We start from the raw sequence: 24,395 nt of genomic DNA on the forward strand, positions 1-24,395 counted from the left end.
GTTAACTATTTTTATTCAAGTAAATTGATGAAATGACCCTATAGGGCATTGATTTAGATGAAATTTAAAATTACTGATATGATTGTAGTGTTTTGGCAATTTTAAAATTGTTTGTAATATTGAATTTTCTTTTTTACATATTTTTACATAGTATGGTAATTATGGTAATGTTTTGAGAGTTTTTTAATTTTAACAAGCTCATCAAAGAAAATCATAGTCCTATGGGATCAATTTTCTGATATGGAGTTCCATTGTACCATAGGAGAAAGTGAGGAAAATTTGAAACAACTAATTGCATCTGTTTCAGGTGCTGGAGGAGGTTAAGGTTTTAAGCTCACTTGAGCTGAAAGCTCTAGTGAGCTTTTCTGATCACTTTTTTTCTGGCATCCGTCTGTCTGTCTGTCCGTCCATCCGTCCGTCTGTCTGTCTGTAAACTTTTTACATTTTTGACTTCTTCTCCGAAACCACTTGGCCAGTTTTAACCAAACTAGCCACAAAGCATCATCATTGGGTGAAGGGGATTCAAGTTTGTTAAAATGTGGGGCCCTGCTCTCTTTCAATGGGAGATCATTAGGATTTAATGAAATGTTGTTGATATTTTTCAAAAATCTTCTTCTCAGAAACCATTTGGCCAGGAAAGCTGAAACTTGTGTGGAAGCATCCTCAGATAGTGTAGATTCAAGTTTGTTCAAATCATTGCCCCTGGTGGTAAGGTGGGGCCACAATGGGAGGGGGGGGGGGTTGGAGTTTTACATACAATATATAGAATCAATCTTTAAAATACTTCTTCTCAGCAACCAATCAGCCAGGAAATGTGAAACTTGTGTGAAAGCTTCCTCATGTAGTGTAGATTTAAAGTTGTGAAAATCATGACCCTCAGGGGTAGGGTGAGGCCACAATGGAGGGTTGTACTTTTACATAAGAGTAAAGTGTAAATATTTAAAATTTTCTTCTCAAAAATCATTTATTTAAAATTTACATAGCATAGGATTATAAAAAATAGAAAAAATTTTAAAATATCTTTTTCTAAAAACCACTTGCTTAGAAAAGCTGTATCTTTACTGAAAGCAACCTCTGATAATGTTCAAAAATCTTTCAAATCAAAATCTTGAGGAGTAGGGTGGGGCCACATTGGAATTCCAATTTATTCGGAAATTGGATTTCTGAAAGTAAGGAACGGGGTGGGTCAGATGAATTTGATCGTATGTGAACTGGTAGAGTTTTAATTATAAGATATTTTAAAATATATACTGTATTGACTATAATTTTGCAAAATTAATTAGCTGCTATATGGTAAACAGTACATGTTCACAAGTGGCTGTAAAGGTGTATTATACCGGTAATAGCTCTCTGGAAAATTTTAATCAACCAACTTCAATAAGTGCGTCTGTATTGAACCGACATTCAGGACGTCATAAAGATGTATTTTATCATTAGGAATACAAAAACTAATGAAAATAATTTTTATACCATATAGATTTTCTAGAATTATAATTTTTATAGAATAAAAGCAAAGGGGGACAACTCTTCAAGAAAAGGGAAAGGTCATTGATAAGGACACGTTCCACTGTTACATGTTGATACTTATATATGAAAATTATGTCCAAGTATACTAATTACCGTACTAAGTCCATACATATCTGTTATGATCCCAGATTCATTGAATCTGGGGCTATTATGGATCAAATACCTTAAATGAATGACAACTCTTGCAGGAAAGTGCACAAGGCCTCCAAATCCAAAATATGACTATGGAAGTTTTATTGCCCAGACATGTGATTGTCTAGAACCAATTGGATGCTGCGTTATATAGAATATTCATATTGAGGTAAAATAATTTATGAAGGTATAATAATATATGATATTGTGTCAAACCACACATTAATATATGATATAATGATAAAGATTAAAAACTATGATTTTCATAGAATATGATGAGAGTGATCTTGTAAAGGTATTGCCCCATCTCAGTGAGTTCTATGTTATGTACTGATGTTGATACAACCACTTTGGTCCCTATTTGCATTTCACGCGCAAAATCGTTGTTTAAGCAAATTCTCCCCCTTAGCCAAGTTGGTTAGGGGGAGTTTCTCCCACATAGCAGCAGTGAAAGGTTAACAGGTATATATTTTGTAAACTTTCATCCTGTTTATTATATTTTAGAGCTGCCATGTCTTCTAAGAGAAACTCCATTCTTTGATGACTGATGGAAAAGCCTCATCACTTCCTTTGCTAAAGAACTTGTTATCTTAATCACTAGCCATTAATCAGTGACCACCGTTATCAAAGCTCCCAGGTACATTATGGAAGTCTCTTCTGGCACCATTTTTTTTTTTTGCAGTCCCTGAATTTGTCTTAGAATTGAAATTATTAACTTTTGCTATTTAATTCCTTTAGTAGACTTCTTGTTTTCGTAATTAATTCTATTAATTAATGTTGAATTGGTACTCAAGTTCAAACATTTCAGATTTAATTTAATTTAATTTTTTTTCTCAACATTTCACTGATTCAATTTTATTGGACATTAGATTATTTACTATACAGAAGATGAATTTTAAAAGACATTTTCTCCAGAGTTCAGCAATATTTTAAGAGTAGATCAGAATACTTTTTCATCCCTTAGAGCCAGAAGTAGATTTCTTACACTAGCATACTGTAAATTCCTAATTAAATGTGAGAAATTGATATCTGCATAAAATCGTGAGGAGCACATCTTGCGGAATTTCATTTTCATTTTTCGTATGAATGTAGATTATTAGAAATCAGGATACAAATTTGCTGTTTCATATTTCATATTCTAGTGTCTTAATAAAAAACAATTGAATCACAGAATTAAGTACTTGCATAAAATATGGAATCTACAGTATGACATTTATAAATAATTGATAAATATTTTCTGCAAATTTCATTTAATTTCATAAAATTTGAGTTGACTTCTTAAAGGTTTTTAGCAAGGAAATAGCCAATCAAAATAAACTTTGTTAATTACAGTTATTAGTCATTCCGTATATATGTATATAGTCACGATTTCTTTTTATATCTTACCTTCTGCTGAATTGTAAAGAAATCATTGGCTAACAGCAGTCACGTGGAGACCGTGTATATTCCATACACAGTCAGAACAAAATATATCTTCCCTTTGAGGATTATGACATCATTCTTAGAGTATTGTGACGTCAGGTTTTGTACCCAGATTGAAACTTGTAACTTTGTTATAAGACGCTTGATTTTCAGTGTTGAATTAATTTTATGTCATTAACACAAAGGCAGTCGGTAAGATATAATCATTACATAGTCATGTAGTGACCGGGTATGGGATGATACCTGGTTAGTAAATTTGCCTCACCAGGTATGAAATTTACTAACCAGGTATTATCCCGTTCCCGGTCACTACATGACTATTAACTAATAATACCCCCGCTCGGAAGGAGAGGGGGTAAACTGTTTACCCTTGTGTGTCTATCTGTCCTTCTCTGTGTATGTCCATATTATTAACAATTTTTTTTATCGCAGATGCTTGAAATTTTAACACACCTTTTGCTTAGGCATGCCTTATGGTGGGATTCATTTTTGTACTAATGAGATGTCAACTTCCTCTTAAATGACACCTTTATTTATTTGTAGCCTTACATTTCAAACAAATAGTCATCAGAGATTTCTCAGCAACTATTCATCAGAGCTGCTTGAAATTTTGTCACATCCTTTTTCAGACATGCTATATGGTATGATTTGGGTTTTTTTTTACAAAACAAACATCAACCTCCTGTTAAAATGATGACTTTGCCTTTATGTATTTTCACATTAGAGCCGGGTATCACTAGGGGTTATCACAGATATCTCGTTTCTTTTTATGGTATCTTATCTTAGGCCTATAGTATTGATTCTGGACTTATTTGCTAGGAAAACTATCACTTTAGTGGAATGATCACATTGAATTTAATGGAACTATTTTTTTTTTAGACACGCATAATGATACAACTTCCTGGATGGTGTTGAGTTTGTTTTTCAACCTGTGAAACCCATTTGTTTTTAGGGGTGGGTATGCTTATATTTAATTTTCTCTCTTAGAAACCAAGCAAGTCATTATTTTCCTGGTCTCAAGTTAGTCTCAAAGCATTTAACAGTAAATTCTATTTCATTTATAATACTCTGAGAGTTTAGTTAATGAACTAAGGCCACATAAAGTTGAAATAATGGTTCTCGGGTCAACTTTTCTAGAAATGGATGTGAGAGGGAAGCATTTTTTCCCTTTTTATTGTTGATGAAATAGATGAGGGAGGCTTTTTTTTATAATCATCGCCCATCTTGGGTTCCAAAAGCGTATGTTTTATAAAACTATTAAAATACAGGTTTCGTTGATGCCACTTATTCGTTTCCATCACGATGTAGCTCATTTGTGGTCTTGCCTAAGTCTACAGAGACCGGAATACTTAGAGTATCCATCCTTTTTTAATGATTTCATGTCTTTGTAAAGGTGTAAGAAATTATAACCCTCCAATTACCCTCCCTTCATTTTCATCGATGGGAAAATCACTCAACGAAACCGGGTCTAATTTGTTCTGTCCTAGCTTTTTTAATGAAACTTCTTATCTGAATTTCTACTACTTATACCTCATCTCAAAGTTTGTTAATTTTAAACATAAAATTCTATAGGATTTGAAATTTGATTTGGTTTGAAATGTGTCAATTTTACACATTTTTTTTAATTTTTTTTACTTTCTGCCCTAGGGAATTTTTTTCTGCTCCACATATAAAAGTTATCGCTACAAAGCATCAAATGGTCGAATAAAAAATACCTTTTACCTCTTGGTTTGTTCCAGGGGTCTTATCAAAGTTAATATTTCATGCCCAGTTGATGAATACCAGTGATATAGCTGTAAAGTTGCTCTCAGTGGACTATAGCAATTGACCAGTTCATATTAATAAATATAATGTTGCTCCCTTATTGACAGTTTCAATATCCTGAGTACAAGTACATAGCTGTTGGGTTGCTCTCAGTGGAAAAAATAAATTGTGTCGGGTATGAATGAATCACTGTTTTGTTGCTCTTAGTACACCATAACATAATATGGTTTTCTTAGGTGAACATATGTTTAGCCTACTGTACTAAGGTGCAATGGTTATGTTCTTACCAGCAGGTTTATGAATAGACAAGTTATCTTTATGTATAGATGTTGTGTTGCTCTCAGAAGACTACCAATTGCCTTAGGTACCACTATTGATGTTAAGTTTCTCTCAGTGACATTATCAATAGACAAAAAATACTAATGTGTAGCTGTTTTATTTCACTCAATAGACCGTATTCATAGGTCAGTGTACTGATTAATACCAGGTAAATAGGTGCTAAGTTGTTGGGTTGCTCTCAGTGGAAAGTATGAATTTTGTCGGGTACGAATGTATGACTGTTTTGTTGTTCTTAGTAAACCGTACCAATAGCATTGGATATTTGGTATCAACTGCATCATCATTTGCCTTGAGTACTGTTATGAAACTGGATTGTACAACTGTTCAGTTGCTTTCAGTATAGCTACCAATTGGTTTGGTTCTTTAAAATAATGTTGTGTTGGTCTCAGTTGACCATATCGATGGCTTAGGGTTCTGATGTATTACTAATATGTTGCTCTCAAAGGACAGTGTGAATCGTATTGTGTAACATATGTGTAACTTACTTGTTGCTCTGATTAGACGGTATCAATTGCCTGAGTTACTATTGTACAATTGGTAGCTTTTCCAATGACATTTGATCAAAAGGCTAGATTACTTATTGAAAACTGTTGTGTTAATCCTAGTGAACTGTATCATTGCCTAAGATGTTATTATGAAATGCCATGTTGGTCTCATTGGATGATAGGAATTTGTTCTTAGTGATTCACATCAATAGCCTAGTGTACTATTGTACAATTATTATGTTTCTCTCAGAGGACATTATCAATAAGCTAGGGTATCATGCATAAGATAATATGGTTTTCTTAGGTGAACATATGTTTAGCCTACTGTACTAAGGTGCAATGGTTATGTTCTTACCAGAAGGTTTATGAATAGACAAGTTATATTAATGTATAGATGTTGTGTTGCTCTCAGAAGACTACCAATTGCCTTAGGTACCACTATTGATGTTAAGTTTCTCTCAGTGACATTATCAATAGACAAAAAATACTAATGTGTAGCTGTTTTATTTCACTCAATAGACAGTATTCATAAGTCAGTGTACTGAATAATACCAGGTAAATAGGTGCTAAGTTGTTGGGTTGCTCTCAGTGGAAAGTTTGAATTGTGTCGGGTACGAATGTATGACTGTTTTGTTGTTCTTGGTAGACCGTACCAATAGCATTGGATACTTGGTATCAACTGCATCATCATTTGCTTTGAGTACTGTTATGAAACTGGATTGTACAACTGTTCAGTTGCTTTTAGTATAGCTACCAATTGGTTTGGTTCTTTAGAATAATGTTGTGTTGGTCTCAGTTGACCATATCGATGGCTTAGGGTTCTGATGTATTACTATTATGTTGCTCTCAAAGGACAGTGTGAATCGTATTGTGTAACATGTGTAACTTACGTGTTGCTCTGATTAGACGGTATCAATTGACTGAGTTACTGTTGTACAATTGGTAGCTCTTCCAATGACATTTGATCAAAAGGCTAGATTACTTATTGAAAACTGTTGTGTTAATCCTAGTGAACTGTATCATTGCCTAAGATGTTATTATGAAATGCCATGTTGGTCTCATTGGATGATAGGAATTTGTTCTTAGTGATTCACATCAATAGCCTAGTGTACTATTGTACAATTATTATGTTTCTCTCAGAGGACATTATCAATAAGCTAGGGTATCATGCATAAGATAATATGGTTTTCTTAGGTGAACATATGTTTAGCCTACTGTACTAAGGTGCAATGGTTATGTTCTTACCAGGAGGTTTATGAATAGACAAGTTATATTAATGTATAGATGTTGTGTTGCTCTCAGAAGACTACCAATTGCCTTAGGTACCACTATTGATGTTAAGTTTCTCTCAGTGACATTATCAATAGACAAAAAATACTAATGTGTAGCTGTTTTATTTCACTCAATAGACAGTATTCATAAGTCAGTGTACTGATTAATACCAGGTAAATAGGTGCTAAGTTGTTGGGTTGCTCTCAGTGGAAAGTTTGAATTGTGTCGGGTACGAATGTATGACTGTTTTGTTGTTCTTAGTAGACCGTACCAATAGCATTGGATACTTGGTATCAACTGCATCATCATTTGCCTTGAGAACTGTTATGAAACTGGATTGTACAACTGTTCAGTTGCTTTTAGTATAGCTACCAATTGGTTTGGTTCTTTAGAATAATGTTGTGTTGGTCTCAGTTGACCATATCAATGGCTTAGGGTTCTGATGTATTACTATTATGTTGCTCTCAAAGGACATTGTGAATCGTATTGTGTAACATATGTGTAACTTACGTGTTTCCCTGATTAGACGGTATCAATTGACTGAGTTACTGTTGTACAATTGGTAGCTCTTCCAATGACATTTGATCAAAAGGCTAGATTACTTATTGAAAACTGTTGTGTTAATCCTAGTGAACTGTATCATTGCCTAAGATGTTATTATGAAATGCCATGTTGGTCTCATTGGATGATAGGAATTTGTTCTTAGTGATTCACATCAATAGCCTAGTGTACTATTGTACAATTATTATGTTTCTCTCAGAGGACATTATCAATAAGCTAGGGTATCATGCATAAGATAATATGGTTTTCTTAGGTGAACATATGTTTAGCCTACTGTACTAAGGTGCAATGGTTATGTTCTTACCAGGAGGTTTATGAATAGACAAGTTATATTAATGTATAGATGTTGTGTTGCTCTCAGAAGACTACCAATTGCCTTAGGTACCACTATTGATGTTAAGTTTCTCTCAGTGACATTATCAATAGACAAAAAATACTAATGTGTAGCTGTTTTATTTCACTCAATAGACAGTATTCATAAGTCAGTGTACTGAATAATACCAGGTAAATAGGTGCTAAGTTGTTGGGTTGCTCTCAGTGGAAAGTTTGAATTGTGTCGGGTACGAATGTATGACTGTTTTGTTGTTCTTGGTAGACCGTACCAATAGCATTGGATACTTGGTATCAACTGCATCATCATTTGCTTTGAGTACTGTTATGAAACTGGATTGTACAACTGTTCAGTTGCTTTTAGTATAGCTACCAATTGGTTTGGTTCTTTAGAATAATGTTGTGTTGGTCTCAGTTGACCATATCGATGGCTTAGGGTTCTGATGTATTACTATTATGTTGCTCTCAAAGGACAGTGTGAATCGTATTGTGTAACATGTGTAACTTACGTGTTGCTCTGATTAGACGGTATCAATTGACTGAGTTACTGTTGTACAATTGGTAGCTCTTCCAATGACATTTGATCAAAAGGCTAGATTACTTATTGAAAACTGTTGTGTTAATCCTAGTGAACTGTATCATTGCCTAAGATGTTATTATGAAATGCCATGTTGGTCTCATTGGATGATAGGAATTTGTTCTTAGTGATTCACATCAATAGCCTAGTGTACTATTGTACAATTATTATGTTTCTCTCAGAGGACATTATCAATAAGCTAGGGTATCATGCATAAGATAATATGGTTTTCTTAGGTGAACATATGTTTAGCCTACTGTACTAAGGTGCAATGGTTATGTTCTTACCAGGAGGTTTATGAATAGACAAGTTATATTAATGTATAGATGTTGTGTTGCTCTCAGAAGACTACCAATTGCCTTAGGTACCACTATTGATGTTAAGTTTCTCTCAGTGACATTATCAATAGACAAAAAATACTAATGTGTAGCTGTTTTATTTCACTCAATAGACAGTATTCATAAGTCAGTGTACTGATTAATACCAGGTAAATAGGTGCTAAGTTGTTGGGTTGCTCTCAGTGGAAAGTTTGAATTGTGTCGGGTACGAATGTATGACTGTTTTGTTGTTCTTAGTAGACCGTACCAATAGCATTGGATACTTGGTATCAACTGCATCATCATTTGCCTTGAGAACTGTTATGAAACTGGATTGTACAACTGTTCAGTTGCTTTTAGTATAGCTACCAATTGGTTTGGTTCTTTAGAATAATGTTGTGTTGGTCTCAGTTGACCATATCAATGGCTTAGGGTTCTGATGTATTACTATTATGTTGCTCTCAAAGGACATTGTGAATCGTATTGTGTAACATATGTGTAACTTACGTGTTTCCCTGATTAGACGGTATCAATTGACTGAGTTACTGTTGTACAATTGGTAGCTCTTCCAATGACATTTGATCAAAAGGCTAGATTACTTATTGAAAACTGTTGTGTTAATCCTAGTGAACTGTATCATTGCCTAAGATGTTATTATGAAATGCCATGTTGGTCTCATTGGATGATAGGAATTTGTTCTTAGTGATTCACATCAATAGCCTAGTGTACTATTGTACAATTATTATGTTTCTCTCAGAGGACATTATCAATAAGCTAGGGTATCATGCATAAGATAATATGGTTTTCTTAGGTGAACATATGTTTAGCCTACTGTACTAAGGTGCAATGGTTATGTTCTTACCAGGAGGTTTATGAATAGACAAGTTATATTAATGTATAGATGTTGTGTTGCTCTGAGAAGACTACCAATTGCCTTAGGTACCACTATTGATGTTAAGTTTCTCTCAGTGACATTATCAATAGACAAAAAATACTAATGTGTAGCTGTTTTATTTCACTCAATAGACAGTATTCATAAGTCAGTGTACTGATTAATACCAGGGAAATAGGTGCTAAGTTGTTGGGTTGCTCTCAGTGGAAAGTTTGAATTGTGTCGGGTACGAATGTATGACTGTTTTGTTGTTCTTAGTAGACCGTACCAATAGCATTGGATACTTGGTATCAACTGCATCATCATTTGCCTTGAGAACTGTTATGAAACTGGATTGTAGAACTGTTCAGTTGCTATTACTATAGCTACCAATTGGTTTGGTTCTTTAGAATAATGTTGTGTTGCTCTCAGTTGACCATATCGATGGTTTAGGGTTCTGATGTATTACTATTATGTTGCTCTCAAAGGACAGTGTGAATCGTATTGTGTAACATGTGTAACTTACGTGTTGCTCTGATTAGACGGTATCAATTGACTGAGTTACTGTTGTACAATTGGTAGCTCTTCCAATGACATTTGATCAAAAGGCTAGATTACTTATTGAAAACTGTTGTGTTAATCCTAGTGAACTGTATCATTGCCTAAGATGTTATTATGAAATGTCATGTTGGTCTCATTGGATGATAGGAATTTGTTCTTAGTGATTCACATCAATAGCCTAGTGTACTATTGTACAATTATTATGTTTCTCTCAGAGGACATTATCAATAAGCTAGGGTATCATGCATAAGATAATATGGTTTTCTTAGGTGAACATATGTTTAGCCTACTGTACTAAGGTGCAATGGTTATGTTCTTACCAGGAGGTTTATGAATAGACAAGTTATATTAATGTATAGATGTTGTGTTGCTCTCAGAAGACTACCAATTGCCTTAGGTACCACTATTGATGTTAAGTTTCTCTCAGTGACATTATCAATAGACAAAAAATACTAATGTGTAGCTGTTTTATTTCACTCAATAGACAGTATTCATAAGTCAGTGTACTGATTAATACCAGGTAAATAGGTGCTAAGTTGTTGGGTTGCTCTCAGTGGAAAGTTTGAATTGTGTCGGGTACGAATGTATGACTGTTTTGTTGTTCTTAGTAGACCGTACCAATAGCATTGGATACTTGGTATCAACTGCATCATCATTTGCCTTGAGAACTGTTATGAAACTGGATTGTACAACTGTTCAGTTGCTTTTAGTATAGCTACCAATTGGTTTGGTTCTTTAGAATAATGTTGTGTTGGTCTCAGTTGACCATATCGATGGCTTAGGGTTCTGATGTATTACTATTATGTTGCTCTCAAAGGACAGTGTGAATCGTATTGTGTAACCTATGTTTAACTTACGTGTTTCTCTGATTAGACGGTATCAATTGACTGAGTTACTGTTGTACAATTGGTAGCTCTTCCAATGACATTTGATCAAAAGGCTAGATTACTTATTGAAAACTGTTGTGTTAATCCTAGTGAACTGTATCATTGCCTAAGATGTTATTATGAAATGTCATGTTGGTCTCATTGGATGATAGGAATTTGTTCTTAGTGATTCACATCAATAGCCTAGTGTACTATTGTACAATTATTATGTTTCTCTCAGAGGACATTATTAATTAGCTAGGGTATCATGCATAAGATAATATGGTTTTCTTAGGTGAACATATGTTTAGCCTACTGTACTAAGGTGGAATGGTTATGTTCTTACCAGGAGGTTTATGAATAGGCAAGTTATTTTAATGTATAGATGTTGTGTTGCTCTCAGAAGACTACCAATTGCCTTAGGTACCACTATTGATGTTAAGTTTCTCTCAGTGACATTATCAATAGACAAAAAATACTAATGTGTAGCTGTTTTATTTCACTCAATAGACAGTATTCATAAGTCAGTGTACTGAATAATACCAGGTAAATAGGTGCTAAGTTGTTGGGTTGCTCTCAGTGGAAAGTTTGAATTGTGTCGGGTACGAATGTATGACTGTTTTGTTGTTCTTAGTAGACCGTACCAATAGCATTGGATACTTGGTATCAACTGCATCATCATTTGCTTTGAGTACTGTTATGAAACTGGATTGTACAACTGTTCAGTTGCTTTTAGTATAGCTACCAATTGGTTTGGTTCTTTAGAATAATGTTGTGTTGGTCTCAGTTGACCATATCGATGGCTTAGGGTTCTGATGTATTACTATTATGTTGCTCTCAAAGGACAGTGTGAATCGTATTGTGTAACATGTGTAACTTACGTGTTGCTCTGATTAGACGGTATCAATTGACTGAGTTACTGTTGTACAATTGGTAGCTCTTCCAATGACATTTGATCAAAAGGCTAGATTACTTATTGAAAACTGTTGTGTTAATCCTAGTGAACTGTATCATTGCCTAAGATGTTATTATGAAATGCCATGTTGGTCTCATTGGATGATAGGAATTTGTTCTTAGTGATTCACATCAATAGCCTAGTGTACTATTGTACAATTATTATGTTTCTCTCAGAGGACATTATCAATAAGCTAGGGTATCATGCATAAGATAATATGGTTTTCTTAGGTGAACATATGTTTAGCCTACTGTACTAAGGTGCAATGGTTATGTTCTTACCAGGAGGTTTATGAATAGACAAGTTATATTAATGTATAGATGTTGTGTTGCTCTCAGAAGACTACCAATTGCCTTAGGTACCACTATTGATGTTAAGTTTCTCTCAGTGACATTATCAATAGACAAAAAATACTAATGTGTAGCTGTTTTATTTCACTCAATAGACAGTATTCATAAGTCAGTGTACTGATTAATACCAGGTAAATAGGTGCTAAGTTGTTGGGTTGCTCTCAGTGGAAAGTTTGAATTGTGTCGGGTACGAATGTATGACTGTTTTGTTGTTCTTAGTAGACCGTACCAATAGCATTGGATACTTGGTATCAACTGCATCATCATTTGCCTTGAGAACTGTTATGAAACTGGATTGTACAACTGTTCAGTTGCTTTTAGTATAGCTACCAATTGGTTTGGTTCTTTAGAATAATGTTGTGTTGGTCTCAGTTGACCATATCAATGGCTTAGGGTTCTGATGTATTACTATTATGTTGCTCTCAAAGGACATTGTGAATCGTATTGTGTAACATATGTGTAACTTACGTGTTTCCCTGATTAGACGGTATCAATTGACTGAGTTACTGTTGTACAATTGGTAGCTCTTCCAATGACATTTGATCAAAAGGCTTGATTACTTATTGAAAACTGTTGTGTTAATCCTAGTGAACTGTATCATTGCCTAAGATGTTATTATGAAATGTCATGTTGGTCTCATTGGATGATAGGAATTTGTTCTTAGTGATTCACATCAATAGCCTAGTGTACTATTGTACAATTATTATGTTTCTCTCAGAGGACATTATCAATAAGCTAGGGTATCATGCATAAGATAATATGGTTTTCTTAGGTGAACATATGTTTAGCCTACTGTACTAAGGTGCAATGGTTATGTTCTTACCAGGAGGTTTATGAATAGACAAGTTATATTAATGTATAGATGTTGTGTTGCTCTCAGAAGACTACCAATTGCCTTAGGTACCACTATTGATGTTAAGTTTCTCTCAGTGACATTATCAATAGACAAAAAATACTAATGTGTAGCTGTTTTATTTCACTCAATAGACAGTATTCATAAGTCAGTGAGGTAAATAGGTGCTAAGTTGTTGGGTTGCTCTCAGTGGAAAGTTTGAATTGTGTCGGGTACGAATGTATGACTGTTTTGTTGTTCTTAGTAGACCGTACCAATAGCATTGGATACTTGGTATCAACTGCATCATCATTTGCCTTGAGAACTGTTATGAAACTGGATTGTACAACTGTTCAGTTGCTTTTAGTATAGCTACCAATTGGTTTGGTTCTTTAGAATAATGTTGTGTTGGTCTCAGTTGACCATATCGATGGCTTAGGGTTCTGATGTATTACTATTATGTTGCTCTCAAAGGACATTGTGAATCGTATTGTGTAACATATGTGTAACTTACGTGTTTCCCTGATTAGACGGTATCAATTGACTGAGTTACTGTTGTACAATTGGTAGCTCTTCCAATGACATTTGATCAAAAGGCTAGATTACTTATTGAAAACTGTTGTGTTAATCCTAGTGAACTGTATCATTGCCTAAGATGTTATTATGAAATGTCATGTTGGTCTCATTGGATGATAGGAATTTGTTCTTAGTGATTCACATCAATAGCCTAGTGTACTATTGTACAATTATTATGTTTCTCTCAGAGGACATTATCAATAAGCTAGGGTATCATGCATAAGATAATATGGTTTTCTTAGGTGAACATATGTTTAGCCTACTGTACTAAGGTGCAATGGTTATGTTCTTACCAGGAGGTTTATGAATAGACAAGTTATATTAATGTATAGATGTTGTGTTGCTCTCAGAAGACTACCAATTGCCTTAGGTACCACTATTGATGTTAAGTTTCTCTCAGTGACATTATCAATAGACAAAAAATACTAATGTGTAGCTGTTTTATTTCACTCAATAGACAGTATTCATAAGTCAGTGTACTGATTAATACCAGGTAAATAGGTGCTAAGTTGTTGGGTTGCTCTCAGTGGAAAGTTTGAATTGTGTCGGGTACGAATGTATGACTGTTTTGTTGTTCTTAGTAGACCGTACCAATAGCATTGGATACTTGGTATCAACTGCATCATCATTTGCCTTGAGAACTGTTATGAAACTGGATTGTAGAACTGTTCAGTTGCTATTACTATAGCTACCAATTGGTTTGGTTCTTTAGAATAATGTTGTGTTGCTCTCAGTTGACCATATCGATGGTTTAGGGTTCTGATGTATTACTATTATGTTGCTCTCAAAGGACAGTGTGAATCGTATTGTGTAACATGTGTAACTTACGTGTTGCTCTGATTAGACGGTATCAATTGACTGAGTTACTGTTGTACAATTGGTAGCTCTTCCAATGACATTTGATCAAAAGGCTAGATTACTTATTGAAAACTGTTATGTTAATCCTAGTGAACTGTATCATTGCCTAAGATGTTATTATGAAATGTCATGTTGGTCTCATTGGATGATAGGAATTTGTTCTTAGTGATTCACATCAATAGCCTAGTGTACTATTGTACAATTATTATGTTTCTCTCAGAGGACATTATCAATAAGCTAGGGTATCATGCATAAGATAATATGGTTTCCTTAGGTGAACATATGTTTAGCCTACTGTACTAAGGTGCAATGGGTATGTTCTTACCAGGAGGTTTATGAATAGACAAGTTATATTAATGTATAGATGTTGTGTTGCTCTCAGAAGACTACCAATTGCCTTAGGTACCACTATTGATGTTAAGTTTCTCTCAGTGACATTATCAATAGACAAAAAATACTAATGTGTAGCTGTTTTATTTCACTCAATAGACAGTATTCATAAGTCAGTGTACTGATTAATACCAGGTAAATAGGTGCTAAGTTGTTGGGTTGCTCTCAGTGGAAAGTTTGAATTGTGTCGGGTACGAATGTATGACTGTTTTGTTGTTCTTAGTAGACCGTACCAATAGCATTGGATACTTGGTATCAACTGCATCATCATTTGCCTTGAGAACTGTTATGAAACTGGATTGTACAACTGTTCAGTTGCTATTACTATAGCTACCAATTGGTTTGGTTCTTTAGAATAATGTTGTGTTGGTCTCAGTTGACCATATCGATGGCTTAGGGTTCTGATGTATTACTATTATGTTGCTCTCAAAGGACAGTGTGAATCGTATTGTGTAACATGTGTAACTTACGTGTTGCTCTGATTAGACGGTATCAATTGACTGAGTTACTGTTGTACAATTCTCTTCCAATGACATTTGATCAAAAGGCTAGATTACTTATTGAAAACTGTTGTGTTAATCCTAGTGAACTGTATCATTGCCTAAGATGTTATTATGAAATGTCATGTTGGTCTCATTGGATGATAGGAATTTGTTCTTAGTGATTCACATCAATAGCCTAGTGTACTATTGTACAATTATTATGTTTCTCTCAGAGGACATTATCAATAAGCTAGGGTATCATGCATAAGATAATATGGTTTTCTTAGGTGAACATATGTTTAGCCTACTGTACTAAGGTGCAATGGGTATGTTCTTACCAGGAGGTTTATGAATAGACAAGTTATATTAATGTATAGATGTTGTGTTGCTCTCAGAAGACTACCAATTGCCTTAGGTACCACTATTGATGTTAAGTTTCTCTCAGTGACATTATCAATAGACAAAAAATACTAATGTGTAGCTGTTTTATTTCACTCAATAGACAGTATTCATAAGTCAGTGTACTGATTAATACCAGGGAAATAGGTGCTAAGTTGTTGGGTTGCTCTCAGTGGAAAGTTTGAATTGTGTCGGGTACGAATGTATGACTGTTTTGTTGTTCTTAGTAGACCGTACCAATAGCATTGGATACTTGGTATCAACTGCATCATCATTTGCCTTGAGAACTGTTATGAAACTGGATTGTACAACTGTTCAGTTGCTTTTAGTATAGCTACCAATTGGTTTGGTTCTTTAGAATAATGTTGTGTTGGTCTCAGTTGACCATATCGATGGCTTAGGGTTCTGATGTATTACTATTATGTTGCTCTCAAAGGACAGTGTGAATCGTATTGTGTAACATGTGTAACTTACGTGTTGCTCTGATTAGACGGTATCAATTGACTGAGTTACTGTTGTACAATTGGTAGCTCTTCCAATGACATTTGATCAAAAGGCTAGATTACTTATTGAAAACTGTTGTGTTAATCCTAGTGAACTGTATCATTGCCTAAGATGTTATTATGAAATGCCATGTTGGTCTCATTGGATGATAGGAATTTGTTCTTAGTGATTCACATCAATAGCCTAGTGTACTATTGTACAATTATTATGTTTCTCTCAGAGGACATTATCAATAAGCTAGGGTATCATGCATAAGATAATATGGTTTTCTTAGGTGAACATATGTTTAGCCTACTGTACTAAGGTGCAATGGTTATGTTCTTACCAGGAGGTTTATGAATAGACAAGTTATATTAATGTATAGATGTTGTGTTGCTCTGAGAAGACTACCAATTGCCTTAGGTACCACTATTGATGTTAAGTTTCTCTCAGTGACATTATCAATAGACAAAAAATACTAATGTGTAGCTGTTTTATTTCACTCAATAGACAGTATTCATAAGTCAGTGTACTGATTAATACCAGGTAAATAGGTGCTAAGTTGTTGGGTTGCTCTCAGTGGAAAGTTTGAATTGTGTCGGGTACGAATGTATGACTGTTTTGTTGTTCTTAGTAGACCGTACCAATAGCATTGGATACTTGGTATCAACTGCATCATCATTTGCCTTGAGAACTGTTATGAAACTGGATTGTACAACTGTTCAGTTGCTTTTAGTATAGCTACCAATTGGTTTGGTTCTTTAGAATAATGTTGTGTTGGTCTCAGTTGACCATATCAATGGCTTAGGGTTCTGATGTATTACTATTATGTTGCTCTCAAAGGACATTGTGAATCGTATTGTGTAACATATGTGTAACTTACGTGTTTCCCTGATTAGACGGTATCAATTGACTGAGTTACTGTTGTACAATTGGTAGCTCTTCCAATGACATTTGATCAAAAGGCTAGATTACTTATTGAAAACTGTTGTGTTAATCCTAGTGAACTGTATCATTGCCTAAGATGTTATTATGAAATGCCATGTTGGTCTCATTGGATGATAGGAATTTGTTCTTAGTGATTCACATCAATAGCCTAGTGTACTATTGTACAATTATTATGTTTCTCTCAGAGGACATTATCAATAAGCTAGGGTATCATGCATAAGATAATATGGTTTTCTTAGGTGAACATATGTTTAGCCTACTGTACTAAGGTGCAATGGTTATGTTCTTACCAGGAGGTTTATGAATAGACAAGTTATATTAATGTATAGATGTTGTGTTGCTCTCAGAAGACTACCAATTGCCTTAGGTACCACTATTGATGTTAAGTTTCTCTCAGTGACATTATCAATAGACAAAAAATACTAATGTGTAGCTGTTTTATTTCACTCAATAGACAGTATTCATAAGTCAGTGTACTGATTAATACCAGGGAAATAGGTGCTAAGTTGTTGGGTTGCTCTCAGTGGAAAGTTTGAATTGTGTCGGGTACGAATGTATGACTGTTTTGTTGTTCTTAGTAGACCGTACCAATAGCATTGGATACTTGGTATCAACTGCATCATCATTTGCCTTGAGAACTGTTATGAAACTGGATTGTAGAACTGTTCAGTTGCTATTACTATAGCTACCAATTGGTTTGGTTCTTTAGAATAATGTTGTGTTGCTCTCAGTTGACCATATCGATGGTTTAGGGTTCTGATGTATTACTATTATGTTGCTCTCAAAGGACAGTGTGAATCGTATTGTGTAACATGTGTAACTTACGTGTTGCTCTGATTAGACGGTATCAATTGACTGAGTTACTGTTGTACAATTGGTAGCTCTTCCAATGACATTTGATCAAAAGGCTAGATTACTTATTGAAAACTGTTGTGTTAATCCTAGTGAACTGTATCATTGCCTAAGATGTTATTATGAAATGTCATGTTGGTCTCATTGGATGATAGGAATTTGTTCTTAGTGATTCACATCAATAGCCTAGTGTACTATTGTACAATTATTATGTTTCTCTCAGAGGACATTATCAATAAGCTAGGGTATCATGCATAAGATAATATGGTTTTCTTAGGTGAACATATGTTTAGCCTACTGTACTAAGGTGCAATGGTTATGTTCTTACCAGGAGGTTTATGAATAGACAAGTTATATTAATGTATAGATGTTGTGTTGCTCTCAGAAGACTACCAATTGCCTTAGGTACCACTATTGATGTTAAGTTTCTCTCAGTGACATTATCAATAGACAAAAAATACTAATGTGTAGCTGTTTTATTTCACTCAATAGACAGTATTCATAAGTCAGTGTACTGATTAATACCAGGGAAATAGGTGCTAAGTTGTTGGGTTGCTCTCAGTGGAAAGTTTGAATTGTGTCGGGTACGAATGTATGACTGTTTTGTTGTTCTTAGTAGACCGTACCAATAGCATTGGATACTTGGTATCAACTGCATCATCATTTGCCTTGAGAACTGTTATGAAACTGGATTGTACAACTGTTCAGTTGCTTTTAGTATAGCTACCAATTGGTTTGGTTCTTTAGAATAATGTTGTGTTGGTCTCAGTTGACCATATCGATGGCTTAGGGTTCTGATGTATTACTATTATGTTGCTCTCAAAGGACAGTGTGAATCGTATTGTGTAACCTATGTTTAACTTACGTGTTTCTCTGATTAGACGGTATCAATTGACTGAGTTACTGTTGTACAATTGGTAGCTCTTCCAATGACATTTGATCAAAAGGCTAGATTACTTATTGAAAACTGTTGTGTTAATCCTAGTGAACTGTATCATTGCCTAAGATGTTATTATGAAATGTCATGTTGGTCTCATTGGATGATAGGAATTTGTTCTTAGTGATTCACATCAATAGCCTAGTGTACTATTGTACAATTATTATGTTTCTCTCAGAGGACATTATTAATTAGCTAGGGTATCATGCATAAGATAATATGGTTTTCTTAGGTGAACATATGTTTAGCCTACTGTACTAAGGTGGAATGGTTATGTTCTTACCAGGAGGTTTATGAATAGGCAAGTTATTTTAATGTATAGATGTTGTGTTGCTCTCAGAAGACTACCAATTGCCTTAGGTACCACTATTGATGTTAAGTTTCTCTCAGTGACATTATCAATAGACAAAAAATACTAATGTGTAGCTGTTTTATTTCACTCAATAGACAGTATTCATAAGTCAGTGTACTGAATAATACCAGGTAAATAGGTGCTAAGTTGTTGGGTTGCTCTCAGTGGAAAGTTTGAATTGTGTCGGGTACGAATGTATGACTGTTTTGTTGTTCTTAGTAGACCGTACCAATAGCATTGGATACTTGGTATCAACTGCATCATCATTTGCTTTGAGTACTGTTATGAAACTGGATTGTACAACTGTTCAGTTGCTTTTAGTATAGCTACCAATTGGTTTGGTTCTTTAGAATAATGTTGTGTTGGTCTCAGTTGACCATATCAATGGCTTAGGGTTCTGATGTATTACTATTATGTTGCTCTCAAAGGACAGTGTGAATCGTATTGTGTAACATGTGTAACTTACGTGTTGCTCTGATTAGACGGTATCAATTGACTGAGTTACTGTTGTACAATTGGTAGCTCTTCCAATGACATTTGATCAAAAGGCTAGATTACTTATTGAAAACTGTTGTGTTAATCCTAGTGAACTGTATCATTGCCTAAGATGTTATTATGAAATGCCATGTTGGTCTCATTGGATGATAGGAATTTGTTCTTAGTGATTCACATCAATAGCCTAGTGTACTATTGTACAATTATTATGTTTCTCTCAGAGGACATTATCAATAAGCTAGGGTATCATGCATAAGATAATATGGTTTTCTTAGGTGAACATATGTTTAGCCTACTGTACTAAGGTGCAATGGTTATGTTCTTACCAGGAGGTTTATGAATAGACAAGTTATATTAATGTATAGATGTTGTGTTGCTCTCAGAAGACTACCAATTGCCTTAGGTACCACTATTGATGTTAAGTTTCTCTCAGTGACATTATCAATAGACAAAAAATACTAATGTGTAGCTGTTTTATTTCACTCAATAGACAGTATTCATAAGTCAGTGTACTGATTAATACCAGGTAAATAGGTGCTAAGTTGTTGGGTTGCTCTCAGTGGAAAGTTTGAATTGTGTCGGGTACGAATGTATGACTGTTTTGTTGTTCTTAGTAGACCGTACCAATAGCATTGGATACTTGGTATCAACTGCATCATCATTTGCCTTGAGAACTGTTATGAAACTGGATTGTACAACTGTTCAGTTGCTTTTAGTATAGCTACCAATTGGTTTGGTTCTTTAGAATAATGTTGTGTTGGTCTCAGTTGACCATATCAATGGCTTAGGGTTCTGATGTATTACTATTATGTTGCTCTCAAAGGACATTGTGAATCGTATTGTGTAACATATGTGTAACTTACGTGTTTCCCTGATTAGACGGTATCAATTGACTGAGTTACTGTTGTACAATTGGTAGCTCTTCCAATGACATTTGATCAAAAGGCTTGATTACTTATTGAAAACTGTTGTGTTAATCCTAGTGAACTGTATCATTGCCTAAGATGTTATTATGAAATGTCATGTTGGTCTCATTGGATGATAGGAATTTGTTCTTAGTGATTCACATCAATAGCCTAGTGTACTATTGTACAATTATTATGTTTCTCTCAGAGGACATTATCAATAAGCTAGGGTATCATGCATAAGATAATATGGTTTTCTTAGGTGAACATATGTTTAGCCTACTGTACTAAGGTGCAATGGTTATGTTCTTACCAGGAGGTTTATGAATAGACAAGTTATATTAATGTATAGATGTTGTGTTGCTCTCAGAAGACTACCAATTGCCTTAGGTACCACTATTGATGTTAAGTTTCTCTCAGTGACATTATCAATAGACAAAAAATACTAATGTGTAGCTGTTTTATTTCACTCAATAGACAGTATTCATAAGTCAGTGAGGTAAATAGGTGCTAAGTTGTTGGGTTGCTCTCAGTGGAAAGTTTGAATTGTGTCGGGTACGAATGTATGACTGTTTTGTTGTTCTTAGTAGACCGTACCAATAGCATTGGATACTTGGTATCAACTGCATCATCATTTGCCTTGAGAACTGTTATGAAACTGGATTGTACAACTGTTCAGTTGCTTTTAGTATAGCTACCAATTGGTTTGGTTCTTTAGAATAATGTTGTGTTGGTCTCAGTTGACCATATCGATGGCTTAGGGTTCTGATGTATTACTATTATGTTGCTCTCAAAGGACATTGTGAATCGTATTGTGTAACATATGTGTAACTTACGTGTTTCCCTGATTAGACGGTATCAATTGACTGAGTTACTGTTGTACAATTGGTAGCTCTTCCAATGACATTTGATCAAAAGGCTAGATTACTTATTGAAAACTGTTGTGTTAATCCTAGTGAACTGTATCATTGCCTAAGATGTTATTATGAAATGTCATGTTGGTCTCATTGGATGATAGGAATTTGTTCTTAGTGATTCACATCAATAGCCTAGTGTACTATTGTACAATTATTATGTTTCTCTCAGAGGACATTATCAATAAGCTAGGGTATCATGCATAAGATAATATGGTTTTCTTAGGTGAACATATGTTTAGCCTACTGTACTAAGGTGCAATGGTTATGTTCTTACCAGGAGGTTTATGAATAGACAAGTTATATTAATGTATAGATGTTGTGTTGCTCTCAGAAGACTACCAATTGCCTTAGGTACCACTATTGATGTTAAGTTTCTCTCAGTGACATTATCAATAGACAAAAAATACTAATGTGTAGCTGTTTTATTTCACTCAATAGACAGTATTCATAAGTCAGTGTACTGATTAATACCAGGTAAATAGGTGCTAAGTTGTTGGGTTGCTCTCAGTGGAAAGTTTGAATTGTGTCGGGTACGAATGTATGACTGTTTTGTTGTTCTTAGTAGACCGTACCAATAGCATTGGATACTTGGTATCAACTGCATCATCATTTGCCTTGAGAACTGTTATGAAACTGGATTGTAGAACTGTTCAGTTGCTATTACTATAGCTACCAATTGGTTTGGTTCTTTAGAATAATGTTGTGTTGCTCTCAGTTGACCATATCGATGGTTTAGGGTTCTGATGTATTACTATTATGTTGCTCTCAAAGGACAGTGTGAATCGTATTGTGTAACATGTGTAACTTACGTGTTGCTCTGATTAGACGGTATCAATTGACTGAGTTACTGTTGTACAATTGGTAGCTCTTCCAATGACATTTGATCAAAAGGCTAGATTACTTATTGAAAACTGTTATGTTAATCCTAGTGAACTGTATCATTGCCTAAGATGTTATTATGAAATGTCATGTTGGTCTCATTGGATGATAGGAATTTGTTCTTAGTGATTCACATCAATAGCCTAGTGTACTATTGTACAATTATTATGTTTCTCTCAGAGGACATTATCAATAAGCTAGGGTATCATGCATAAGATAATATGGTTTCCTTAGGTGAACATATGTTTAGCCTACTGTACTAAGGTGCAATGGGTATGTTCTTACCAGGAGGTTTATGAATAGACAAGTTATATTAATGTATAGATGTTGTGTTGCTCTCAGAAGACTACCAATTGCCTTAGGTACCACTATTGATGTTAAGTTTCTCTCAGTGACATTATCAATAGACAAAAAATACTAATGTGTAGCTGTTTTATTTCACTCAATAGACAGTATTCATAAGTCAGTGTACTGATTAATACCAGGTAAATAGGTGCTAAGTTGTTGGGTTGCTCTCAGTGGAAAGTTTGAATTGTGTCGGGTACGAATGTATGACTGTTTTGTTGTTCTTAGTAGACCGTACCAATAGCATTGGATACTTGGTATCAACTGCATCATCATTTGCCTTGAGAACTGTTATGAAACTGGATTGTACAACTGTTCAGTTGCTATTACTATAGCTACCAATTGGTTTGGTTCTTTAGAATAATGTTGTGTTGGTCTCAGTTGACCATATCGATGGCTTAGGGTTCTGATGTATTACTATTATGTTGCTCTCAAAGGACAGTGTGAATCGTATTGTGTAACATGTGTAACTTACGTGTTGCTCTGATTAGACGGTATCAATTGACTGAGTTACTGTTGTACAATTCTCTTCCAATGACATTTGATCAAAAGGCTAGATTACTTATTGAAAACTGTTGTGTTAATCCTAGTGAACTGTATCATTGCCTAAGATGTTATTATGAAATGTCATGTTGGTCTCATTGGATGATAGGAATTTGTTCTTAGTGATTCACATCAATAGCCTAGTGTACTATTGTACAATTATTATGTTTCTCTCAGAGGACATTATCAATAAGCTAGGGTATCATGCATAAGATAATATGGTTTTCTTAGGTGAACATATGTTTAGCCTACTGTACTAAGGTGCAATGGGTATGTTCTTACCAGGAGGTTTATGAATAGACAAGTTATATTAATGTATAGATGTTGTGTTGCTCTCAGAAGACTACCAATTGCCTTAGGTACCACTATTGATGTTAAGTTTCTCTCAGTGACATTATCAATAGACAAAAAATACTAATGTGTAGCTGTTTTATTTCACTCAATAGACAGTATTCATAAGTCAGTGTACTGATTAATACCAGGGAAATAGGTGCTAAGTTGTTGGGTTGCTCTCAGTGGAAAGTTTGAATTGTGTCGGGTACGAATGTATGACTGTTTTGTTGTTCTTAGTAGACCGTACCAATAGCATTGGATACTTGGTATCAACTGCATCATCATTTGCCTTGAGAACTGTTATGAAACTGGATTGTACAACTGTTCAGTTGCTTTTAGTATAGCTACCAATTGGTTTGGTTCTTTAGAATAATGTTGTGTTGGTCTCAGTTGACCATATCGATGGCTTAGGGTTCTGATGTATTACTATTATGTTGCTCTCAAAGGACAGTGTGAATCGTATTGTGTAACATGTGTAACTTACGTGTTGCTCTGATTAGACGGTATCAATTGACTGAGTTACTGTTGTACAATTGGTAG

The 24,395-nt window shown here is 34.7% G+C and overlaps 1 pseudogene; it reads right to left on the bottom strand.

The window, feature by feature from the left end:
• The window catches only part of LOC128188378 (uncharacterized), a 191,327-nt pseudogene that overhangs the window by 62,213 nt on the left and 104,719 nt on the right, over positions 1-24,395 (bottom strand).

Source organism: Crassostrea angulata, chromosome 6 (genome assembly GCF_025612915.1).
Source record: "Crassostrea angulata isolate pt1a10 chromosome 6, ASM2561291v2, whole genome shotgun sequence".
NCBI classification, from domain to species: Eukaryota; Metazoa; Mollusca; class Bivalvia; order Ostreida; family Ostreidae; genus Magallana; species Magallana angulata.